This window comes from Apium graveolens, chromosome 8 (assembly GCF_009905375.1).
Source record: "Apium graveolens cultivar Ventura chromosome 8, ASM990537v1, whole genome shotgun sequence".
NCBI lineage: Eukaryota > Viridiplantae > Streptophyta > Magnoliopsida > Apiales > Apiaceae > Apium > Apium graveolens.
The window spans coordinates 142,307,544-142,320,111 of NC_133654.1; positions in this window are offsets into that span (position 1 = coordinate 142,307,544).

Below are 12,568 nucleotides of genomic sequence, written 5' to 3' on the forward strand. Positions count from 1 at the left end.
CCCCTCAAAATCTTTCAGTACCTCTCTGGACCACCCCATAAGAGCATCTGGGGCTGCATACTCACAAGTAGCTCCATGAAGTTTGGCCTCCAGTATTCTACGGGTCACCTGAATCTTATTCCGAAGCTCCCTCACATTCCTATCAACATCTATAGTTCTTATAATATGTTGTAGCTCCTGGATCTGAGCCAACAAGGCTTCTCGTTCCAAAAGAAGAGCCTCATACTTATGGTATGGAAGTGGAGTAAACTGGAAAGATGCACCTGCACCTGAATGTATGGTAGAATCAGAATCAGCAGGTGGGGGGTCCTCGCATAGGTGGTCTCAGACCAGGAAGTGGAATAGCTTGCAGTGGTGCAACCGTCTCAACTGGTATTATAGATGACACTGTTGGAAGAGCAGGACGTGGATTAGATGACGGTCTTCCTACTAAAGGCTCCGAGTGATCAGATGATATCGGGATAAAGGAATCTGCCATCACCGCTATCTGAAAATCACGTTGCTAAATAAGAATCTCGAACCTTATCACTAATCATATTAAAACCTACTATTTAGTCGCACTCAACCTCTCCACATCCTATTTTTCTATTTTTTAATTATAATCTTAACCCTTTGCCCATTCCCGATAATCTAGGATTGTGGTAGTGACTTTTAAACTGTAGCTCTGATACCAAACCTGTGACGCCCTCCAAATCCGGCCAGAAGTTTGGGGTCCATAACACACACACACACCATATTTAAACCTGTTTATGACAATATATATATATATATACAATAACCCTACTTACCATAATCCACAGATCGAAACAGTTTAAAGTATGCCCACAAGACCAAATCCTAGTTTATTTATCTTACACGGAAGTAAAATTTATTACAAACTATCACCACACACTAAGCCAAACATCATCTGCTAGCTTATTCCATTTCAACCTGGATTCCTAGTTCGCATGCTTGTCTGGGGATCCTCGCTACCACCAGTTTCCTTTTTCACTGGAAAAGAATATAAACAGATTTGCAAGAGTGAGCTAACTAGCTCAATAAGTCACAATGACAACACTGAGATTAAACAATGATCGATTGAATTGATATAAGGAATCAAGTTTATTGATAATCAATTATTAGAATTGGATATTCACTTTTCATTTTAAAAATGAAGGTTTGGCTGTTGATCAGTCACGCACTAACCCCGAGCAAGGCTCCCAGCTTTGCTCTATACTGGATCCAAGGCACACATTGGCCTATTATGACCACGAATATGGTCTGACCACAAATCTGGTCCATATTTAAAAAAATCTAATTCTAGAAAAATAATATGATAAATAATGTAAATCAATAAACTAAATCATAAACAATATTTATCTCGAGGCATAAGGTGATTCAGAATATCATGAAGGTATAACAAGGAAATCATAAAGATTAGCTTTCAATCAAGGAAAGAATCAGAAAGTAGAAGACCCAAGGTTCAAGGGTGGCAAGGATTGGTCTTTTGTTATACAAGGCATAAAGGTTCGTATGTTGAACAAATCCATATCAAGAATCAGTATGTAGTATAGATGTATTTATGGAATAGTATCTTATATGTGTGGTTCGTATCTGAGAATTCAACAATCAATGGTTTACGAAGAATAAGGCTTATGGCTCAAGATCAATAAGAATCAGGGTTTAGGGATAAGTACTTGAAAGTACTTGCAATATAGAATAAGAACTAATTGGAACACTTGTAACATATATGAAAAGAGTTCGATAATACTTGCAGTACATTATAAGAAAGAGCAGAAACACTTGCCTTATCAATCCGTTTTTACTTTACTAGCACTTGTCAATTGGTTCCACTCACTGACCACTTGCTTTCCCTTTCTATGTCTCTCTTCCTCAGTTAGACATCACATATACTTATCAATACTCATTCTCATCTCGTTCTATTCGTTATAAGTTTCTAACTACCCTTCGGTTTACCCAAATCCGACGTACGGATTGAAATTTATGATAAAAACCGTCAAAAAATGCACATACAGTCGTATTATATATCAATCAGATCACATATAACATGCAGCACGTATGATATTCAATTAAAATATTTTTTAAAGAAGATTTGGGGTCAAAATGATTTTTCAGGTATTTAATACGAATTTTTAAATATTTTTCGTCATTAAAACAGGTGTCCGAAACATTTTGTAATCAAATAACTGAGTTCGAACACCCGAATCTAACTTAAAATGATTTAATAATAATTGTCGAGTATTGAAAATAATTTAAAATAACATTTTAAAGCTCGAAACTATTTTTCAGAATTTTTAAATCCCAATAAATAATTAAATCTAATTAAATAATCAATTACAATTAATTAATAACTAATTAAATTAATTAATAATATAATATTTAAATTAATTGACTAGTTAAAGAATTAATTATTAACTATAATTAATTAATAAATTAAATAAGATTTATTATAAAAATTAAAAATAATTTTCAGAATTGAAAATATTAATTTTTTGGGAATTTAAAATAAATAAAAACAATTTCTAAAAATAACTATAAAAAGAAAATATAATTTCTATAAATAATTCAAACAGAAATATGATTTTTATAAAATTTTGAAACCACAGGGATTAAAATGAAAATATTATAAAACTCAGGGGACTAAACTGTAATTATTACAGTCATCCTCCCCGGTCACCGGAGAAGCCATGGTCGCCGGCCTAAAGCTTTTCCGGCGACTGTAAATCAGCCTAGAAACGCGTGAAAATTGCAGGGAATGAAGTACAAGCATCCAGGAACTCATTTTTGGTGATAAAACAATCAAAGAAGTAATAAATCGACCAGGAAATCCGACGGAAATTTTCGCCGCCGTTGCCATCAATTTTCCGATGAACGCTTTCCAGGAATCGTTTGTTGATTTGAAATATACCATTTGATTCATCTTTCAACGATCTATAATTTGGTACAATCAATTTTAAAAATAACCCGAAACAAAGAAATACTCAAATTTCAATTGTAAATATTCACAGCTATAAACCCTAGTTCTTCAATTCGAGAATCAAACAACAATTTGAACATATTATTGAACTCCAAATCAGTCATATAATGTCCCAAAATGATCAGGACAAAATTATCTACATATTCAAGCATCAAATCATATAAACAACATCATCATCAAAAGTTCCTCTTTTAATTACTAATTAATTCGATTTAAAATAAATAAATAAATAAGATAAAAAACCTTGATTGTTACACTATAATTATTTTACTCATTATACACAATCCAAAATTATCAGAAAAATATCACAATTATCTATATTTTATTCTGGACATAATAAAATTAACATACTCTCATTTTATCACATATAAACATCTAAATATGAATATCAATATCAGTCAACAGATAATTCATCAGAAATCACATAATAATCATTTATTGATAAAAATAATTACACACGATATCCCAAATATTATAATTTAATTATATAAAAATCATTAAAAATACGAAAAATTCTCTGAAATTCGGGTAGGGTTTTTTGAATTCGGGTCAAGGAATCGATATGTGATTTTGATCGATTCTGAGCACCAAATCATGTCATGTAAGTACTCAAATCGATGCTCTTGATCTATTCTACATGTTTATACAATCAATTTCATGCTCAGATGCTTAGGATTTTTATTTTAATTTATAGGGTTCTTGACTGATTTTGGGAGTTTTTGATTCTAGGGTTATTTGAATGATTTGATTGTTGATAGAGCTTCAAATGAGTGTGTATAATCGATTTATGCTATCAATTTCATCAAACTATTTCTAGATAGTTGAATTCGATTTCTAGGGTTTATACCTAATTTTTGATTTAATCATTTTTGATTTTGAGGAATCCGAGGTTAGTTAGGTGTTAGGGGTTTGATTATACAGTTTATAAGCTTTGATTTATGCTATAAAACGTGAAGTTTCATGTACAAATCTGTAAGATTGATGTTTGGCCGGATTTTAAATCGATTTGGCCGAAGTTTGAGTTACAGGGATGATTACGGTTGGTTTCGGCCGAAGCTGAATTGCTGAAGTGATTTGGAATGAAATAATTGTTGAAGTGATTTTTGGTTCTGGCTGAAGTGATTTGCCGAATTAAATAATTGCTGAAGTGATTTGAAAAGTTATTTTGGGAAATTATTTTTATTTTTAATTTTATATAATTTGTAACGCCGGATAAATTTAACTAAGTTATGGTCTTTGTTTTACCTTAGGTTTTAATTCAAATTATTCGAATATTAGGATACTTGATATTTGAATATGTAGAGGGTAAACCATTGTTAAATTCTGAAAATACGAGTATGACCAATTTTCTTTTATTTAGATATAATTACCTACTACTCCAATTATTTTCGATTATTATTACTTTTTAATTATTATTATTTTCGTTTTATTATTTAATTCGGTGAAACAGAATTTTTCATTAAAATAATGTATTTAAATAAATTTTATATTTTATATTTTTGAAAAGGATTGCAATGTTTGAAGAGTCAACGCTTTTAAACTCGTAAAATAATTTGGGCGATATTATTTTTATTAGCATTATCTCCAAAAAGAATAAGGTATTTTCTTTAAATATATTTTTATTATCTGTAAGGGAGAAGATACTTTTTAAATAAGATTAGTCCTTAAAAATAAATATGTAAGTGTACAATACCCTTAAAAAAATTAAGTGAGGGTCCTTATTAGAAAAAAATAAGATTTTAGGAGTGAAAATATCTTAAATTGGGAATTAGAGTTCATTATCACTTTACTAAAGTTTCTCCCAAAATCCCTAACCCTTAAATACCTAATTAATATCTATAATCAAGAGGTAATTTTTGGTGGTTAATCAAGTAAGGATTCTAGATTCTACATCACATATCAAATAAGAGGAGCACTAATTACCTATTTTAAGGAGTTTATCAAGTCATTTTCAAACTCACCAAAAAAGTACCATTTTTACTACTTATTAGATAAGGATTTTGATCATTTATACTTTGAATTACGTAATTAAATAAATGAAAATTGTGTTTTATTGTATTGTTATTTGCTATTTTCAATTTGGATAAGAATATTAGTATTCTATAGGTTGAGATATAATCAATATTTTGGTATAGAATAAGAAAATAATGGGTAAGAACAATTGGAAATGGAAAGGAGATGGGTATTTACAATGGGTTGAAGTTGGGTAATTTTGACCCAATTCAATCAGGGTTTGAACCCATGATTTGGGTGTTTTTGATTTGGTAAAGCATTGGTTGTAAGATGGGTAGGGAAAGAACAAGGACGAAGAGATTGATGCAAGTATTGCGGGCGGAGAACCAACGGAACGGTGGAATCACCGCCGCCTACTTCCGTCCGGTGACGTGGAGGTCGGGAGGGAGGAAAACAGGATGGCATGAAGGGAAAAAGGGGGGAATCGATTGGGCTCGAGGGGAGGATCATTTTCGTGGTAAAATCGAAGCAAATGGTGGAGAAATGAACGAGATGATGAGAGAGAGAGAGGCAGAGAGAGAGAGGGAGAGGGAGAGAGAGAGACGAGGGAGAAGAGAGAAGAAGGAGGGGAATGTTTGGGGCGGTCACCGGTGACGGAATCCGGCCAGTGATTCGCCGAAATTAATGGTGGTGGAGGAAGGAGGAAGATGATGAAGGAGGGATAAAATGGACTTTTCATAATTAGTTATTTCTTTTAAATGTGAAAATTAAGAAAGATAAATAATAATAATAATAATAATAATAATAATAATAATAATAATAATAATAAAGTGAAAGGAGTGAAGATGTTAGTATTATTAGTAAATTTTGGGATAAATCTAAAAAGGGGTATATGATTATAATAAATAAAACACTAGGTGAATTTTATTTAAATAACTTTTGGAATTAAATAAAATGAGGGTGTGGGTAAGAAAAGGGGGGTTAAATATAGAATAAAATTTTGTTATTCTTTACGCACATTTTTAGAATCGTAGCGGACGAGATAAGCATAATTTGGAATAGTATGAATTTAATAATTCTCTAGTATTACTAAAATAGTTTGGTGAATGATTATTTTATTCTTCAAAATTTATCAGCGTGGAATGCTAATGCTACTTCTATTGGAAAGGTGATTATTTTATTTTCTGAATTATACGCTAATTAAAATAAAAATAAAATAAAATTTAACAGCTATAAGAGGTTGTATTTTGAAATACTTATACTAAAATATTTTGATGTGATTTATTATTTTAGAAAATACCCGAAGTGGAATTGTTTAACCCGTAAAGGTGAATTTTCGCTACTAGTGCACTAAATATCGGAGATAAGGTAAGTTTCTCTGCTCCCTTTCCTATTTATGACAGTTATATATATTGTATGTTGACAGTAAATATTTGTGAATTTAATGCGCGAGCCTCACTAATGATTATTTTCCTTCGACCAAGTTCTCAATAGATGACCCTTGATAAATTATTTATTTGTAACGAAGAAATAGCAAATATCTCTTTAATTGACTGATCCTATTATTCAAGACAGTTACTTTATTTTCCATCAGTCAAAATGATTCCAAAGACTTACATCGATTCATCTTTCGAATTGATTATTCGTTTCCTATCAAATCTAAATTAACCTTTCAATTCATTAAACCCTCCCAGAATTCATGAATGATAAATAAACTATTTATTCTTTCTTTCTATTCTTGCGGAAATACAATCAAATTTATTTATATTCCGTATTCGTTCAAGATGTTCATTTGACATGATTATTCTCATTGTTCGAGATGATCCCTGTGTTTGAAGATTTTTGATGTATTGTTCATATCGATGTTGAGGTAATATCCTTATTAAATCGAGACTGATTTCATTATTTGATCCATAATATGTGTAAATATTTTGAATCTCTTGTGATGTGATGTGATGTGAAGTGAGAATTGAATCTGGATGTGTTCATCTGTACTGGTCAACGTGATATTTTACCCACGATGTTTATTGTGATAGTCCGATATATGGACATGTTATTCGGCTCGAGTGCAGTCGAGGGTTAAGACGTTAAACCTTTTCTTTTATTCTAGGAAGTGTGTGTTAGGCGTTCTTACAACGAGTCGTGATTGGGTGAGCGTAAGATTTGCAGGAGGATTATACATTGTGGTAGTTGATCGCATCATTGATGTACCGGGGATGGAAAACGACTAGTTAATCTTAAATCAAATTGCTTTTTTCCAGATAAGAGCTTCCTTAAAATCGTGAAGTGTTGTTGATTATTCTTTATTGAATTTAAATTTTGTTGCTCTTGGCACCCATTTCCATTATTTTATATTTGATTGTCATGTATACTTGTTGAGCACTCGATTGATCACTCTTGCTATTCTTATATTTCCAAAACAGTGAAAAATGAGGTTGACGACCCATATGTTCCATCAAGGTAGAGGAAAAGAAAAAACCCAGTTCATAGTGACAGCATTTAGCCGTTCAGCTAAATATTATCATGATTTGTAATAAACTAACTCTAATATCTCCAACCTAGTATCCATACTTGTAGTAATTTATCTATCATGTATGTAATAAATAGGTTTGTACGAGAGACTCAGTCCTAAGATCTGTGGAGTGACGTCCATAGTGAATGATGCATTTGGATATGGTTTGTAATATACAGGTGTGCGAAGCTTGATATCGTGGCGACCTGAATCCACGGAAGGGTGGGTTTGGGGGTGTCAAAAATTTGGTATCAGAGCTATAGTTATATTTACTCGGAACACGAACCCTAGAAATATAACCTTATTTGAGAGAGTATAGTTAAGAATGTTTATAACTCTTTGAGTATATACTACTCAAAGATAAGATAAGGATCAACAAGAAAATGACCCCTTTTGACTTAGAAGTTTCTATCAAAGAATACTATATTAAAAAGGTACCTTATTATTTTATAATTTTATGATTCAGATGTCAGACTACAGAGCTGCTCGAGATAGGCCCTATACTCCTTTTGCGGGAGAGAGAGCGTTGATTCCAGTTCAAATATTGATCCTTCTGAGGCATATATAGTTATATCTAGTGATAGCAAGGACTTGTCTGTCCAGGAAATTCCAGCACCACCCAGAGCTCCACCTATTATTATTGACTTGACAGATTCCCCACTCCCTGAAGAGACTATTGGTTCTCCTGCTGCAGTGGTGGATACAGTGATCCAACTTGCTGATGCCACCCCTGTTTTTGCTAGTCTACCTGACTTGACTCCGATTCCTTCACTGTGATTCCAGCTACTGAGGAGATACCTATTTTCATGACTCCTCATGAGGATGATCATTTGGCTGTTGACTTAGAGACTTATTTCCACCCAGAGCTATCACAGATCACACCATTGACTGTAGGTACACCCGTTATTCCTATCGCTGACTTGTACCGTTTTGAGACCATGGTTACTGTTGATTTTGAGCATATTTCTACACAGACTATGGCACCTACAAGACTTCATGATTTTGAGCCCCTAGATACGGATGTGGATCCACCTTCACCAGTGTTAGAACCATTTCCTTCTAATATGCCAGTGTGTGGTACTGCACCCCCTGTTCCTACGGTTCCTGTTGCCCCTGCCACAACAGACTTAGGGGGATTTATTGAGGCTTTTACGTCACTTACTGCTGGTATGGAAGGTTATTCAGTCGCTATTATTCCTTACTTTCTTTATGAGGAGCTTAGACAGATGTATGATGAGGTATATGCTAGATATCAGGAGGTGTTTTCTACCCGAGATGCCCTGATGAGACTGATTTCTGAGAGATCATCTATGCCTTCACTTGAGACAGATTCTGTTAGGAGGAGTTTTTCTGGTGAGATTATGCACCAGACTGTTATCACTGTTATCGCTAGTCTACAAACAGAGATTGTTGAGATGCCATCCACGAGTTCAGGAGCCGTGGATAGGATTACTGTTACTAGGATGATTGATCAGACCAGAGATAAGTTTTTACAGCGGGTAGATGAGTTGTTCGTTCCACACTGATATGATCCAGTGGATATGACTTTTGCTTTTGAGGATTGGCATATATTATTACTTGCACATTCCTACCCCTTTTGTTGACCAGTACATATTAGATGCTTCCGACTCAAGTACAGTAGAGTCGATGACTTTGAGATGATGATGGGATTGCACCCTTTTTGCTATGCTGCAGTTCCGAATTTCTGGACATATATTGACTTTTGACTTATAGATCATTTGCATAGTAGAGACTTATCATGTATTATGCCTTTCACGAGCATTGTATTGATGACACTTTGACTTATGGGTCAAACTTTATATTATGTCTTGTTGTATCGAACTCATGATGATTATGGGATATATATTTATGATGATGCTATAGTTTCCTTAAATATTATTGTTTACTCTTTCACACGACACTATTACGGTTGCATTTTAGTTGAGCATATCTTAGTGAATTTGTCAAATTAAAGAGAACCAAAATGTTTTCTTTATTTCTAAACACCACTACACAAAATGTTTCTTTATTCTAAACTTCACTTATGCTTTCATATACAAAATGTTTTCAAAAATAATCTTGACCAAACTAAACCATTCTTTATAAACCCTTTTGGAGACAACCCAGAATTTGTTTTATATACGCAAGGTTTTCATAAAATCACGATTTCTTAAATAAGTGTTTTCACCCCAACTACTAAACCTTTAAAATGATTTATTCCCGTTAAAACAAATGTTTCCATTATATCTACTCTATAATTGGTATTATTTATTCCTTTTTTATAGACGAACAATTTTTAACGCCCTTTCACTCTGAAATATATTTATTAAACTCAACCCAATTGTGTTTTTGAAATAAGATTGATTTCAACTTTTACCCATTTTCAATCCTTGGTTTCAAAAGAAGCATTGTGAAACAAGTATTACCATTTTGTGGAAGAATCCATAATATGACAAGTTTAATAAGATCCATTGAGATTACTTTGTTTATACATTACAAAAGTATTGGAGTTTCATAACTACTATTAAACCATGTTGGTTCAATTTGATTAAACTTGATATAATATTCTTATTAGTGGAAAGATTCCACCTAGGAAAAGAAGGGGAAGACCCCCCAAAAAACCCAAGATAAACCCCTGAGGGGGGAAGAGAGTGGAAACATTCAGCCTCAACCCGAGAAGGAATAAGGTCAACATCTAGATCAAGGACAAAATCAAAATCAGAATCCACCCCCAATCAATAATGACCCTACTGCTCTTCTACTCGCATTCCTGCAACAACATACTCAGAATCCACTCCCTGACCCTAGGAGGCCACGAGAAGAACAAACTAAGCCTACTGTAACTTTCAAATCTTTCAAATCCTTGAACCCTCCTGAGTTCAAAGGGACAAATGATCCCATAGAAGCTTGAATTTGGCTCAGAGAAATTGAGAAAACCTTTGAAATTGTAGGAGTGGAAGAAGACAAGAAAACCATCTTTGCTACCTTTATGTTGAAAGGCGAAGCTAGTTATTGGTGGAAGCTAAGAGAGCCATTAAAGGAACCCAAGTAATTCCGTGGGAAAGATTCACTGCTTTATTCCTTGTGAAGTATTTCCCCAAGAATCTAGAACAACAACTAGAATTGAAGTTTTAAGAGCTGAAGCAAGGAAACATGACTGTCGCAGAATATAAGAATAAGTTTTTTAGAATTCTCCAGATTCGTACCCTATCATGTTGACGCTGAAGAAAAGAGAGCTAGGATTTCAACTAGGCTTACGACCATGGATCCAGAATTGAGTAGCAGTACTTGAGATCTCTAGCTTCGTGACTCTTGTTCATAAAGCTTCAATGGTAGAAAGCGGGAATGATCTATATCTGAAGGACAAAGGAGGTATAAAAATAAAGTTTTCAAATAATGGTGGGAATTCCGGAAGGAAATTAGATGGAAATAAGAACAAAAAACCATTTTTGAAAAGAGAGGATCAAAGGATTGATAAACAAAGGTTTGGGCGCCAAGATAACCGAGGAAACGAGACTAGATTTCGGGCCCCTCAAATAGCAAATTTACTTCAAGGAAGACCTCCATTTCCATATTGTAAAACTTGTGGACGTAAGCATGGCGGACAGTGTCTCCAGGAAAATGTTACATGTTATGTATGTTGAAAGAAAGGGCATTATGCTAATAGATGCAAGGAGAATACCATCACTTGTCACAACTGCGGAAGGAATGGACACTACACTCGCGAATGTCGCCAAGCTAGAAAGGAAAGTGAGGTACCCATACTTATGGTACCCCCGGATCAAGGCAACCACAACTCAAGTAGAGCCAACAACACTAAAAACAAATCTACTACACGAACCTTCAACATGACTCTCAAGGATGCTATTGTTGATAATGACATAATTATAGGTACGCTGTTAGTAAATTCTGTGAATGCTTGTATGTTAATTGACTCTGACGCTACTAGATCTTTTATATCTGAGAACTTTTTGAATAAACTGGGATTAGGATTATTGTTATTAGATGAAGATATAATGGTAGAATTTGTGAACCAAGAGGTTATATCTTTTAGTCAAGTATGCCCTAATTGTACGATAGAGATTCAAGGAAAACCTTTCGTGACAGACCTTATTCCTTTTAAGTTGGGAGAATTGGATGTGATACTAGGAATGGATTGGTTGACTCGATACGATGCTCAGATTAATTGTAGACTGAAGAGAGTTAGTTTAAAGGGACTCGATAATAAAAGAGTAATCATGCGCGGTCAGAAACAAACTCGTAAGTTTCTCACCATATTGCAAGCTAAAAGAATGTTACGCCAAAGATGTTAGGCATATCTCACTCACGTCATAGATACAGAAAACTCTGCTCCTAGATTGGAAGAAATACCAGTTGTGAATGAATGTGAGGATGCTTTTCCTGAAGATCTACCCGGATTACCCCCTGATAGAGAAATCGAATTGACAATCGATCTTGCTTCAGGAACGACACCAGTTTCTAAAGCCCCACATAGAATGGCCCCTGTAGAAATAAAGGAATAGGCTACTCAACTTCAAGAGCTATTGGAAAAAGGAGTGATTCGACCCAGCATATCCCCGTGGGGAGAACCAGTCTTATTTGTGAAAAAGAAAGATTGGTCTATGAGGCTATGTATTGATTACCGAGAATTGAATAAGTTAACCATCAAGAATAAATACCCCCTGCCAAGGATTGATGATTTGTTCGATAAGATGAAAGGAGCTGCTTGTTTTTCAAAGATTGACTTGAGATCTGTCTATCACCAGTTGAAGATTAAACCAGAAGACTGTTAGGGCGAAAAAACTCGCTAAAATTCACGCAAGTATACGCGTTCACAAGTAGTATAAGATATAAATCAGATTCATACCCATAGATACTCTTTTTGTTTAACTTAATATTATGCACCTATGCAACAATGATATCGTTATCGCTCAATTCTAAGACAATAACAAGTTGAGATATTTTATAACTAAGAATTAACTAACATGCAATTAACTAAGAGATTAAAAGTGATATGAATTACTATATGAGACAAACATGGGATTTTAACTTCATTAAAACTTCATTCAAAGTCATTGTTCTTAACCTTAGCATGTAATGGTGATGACACTAATCAGATAACACGA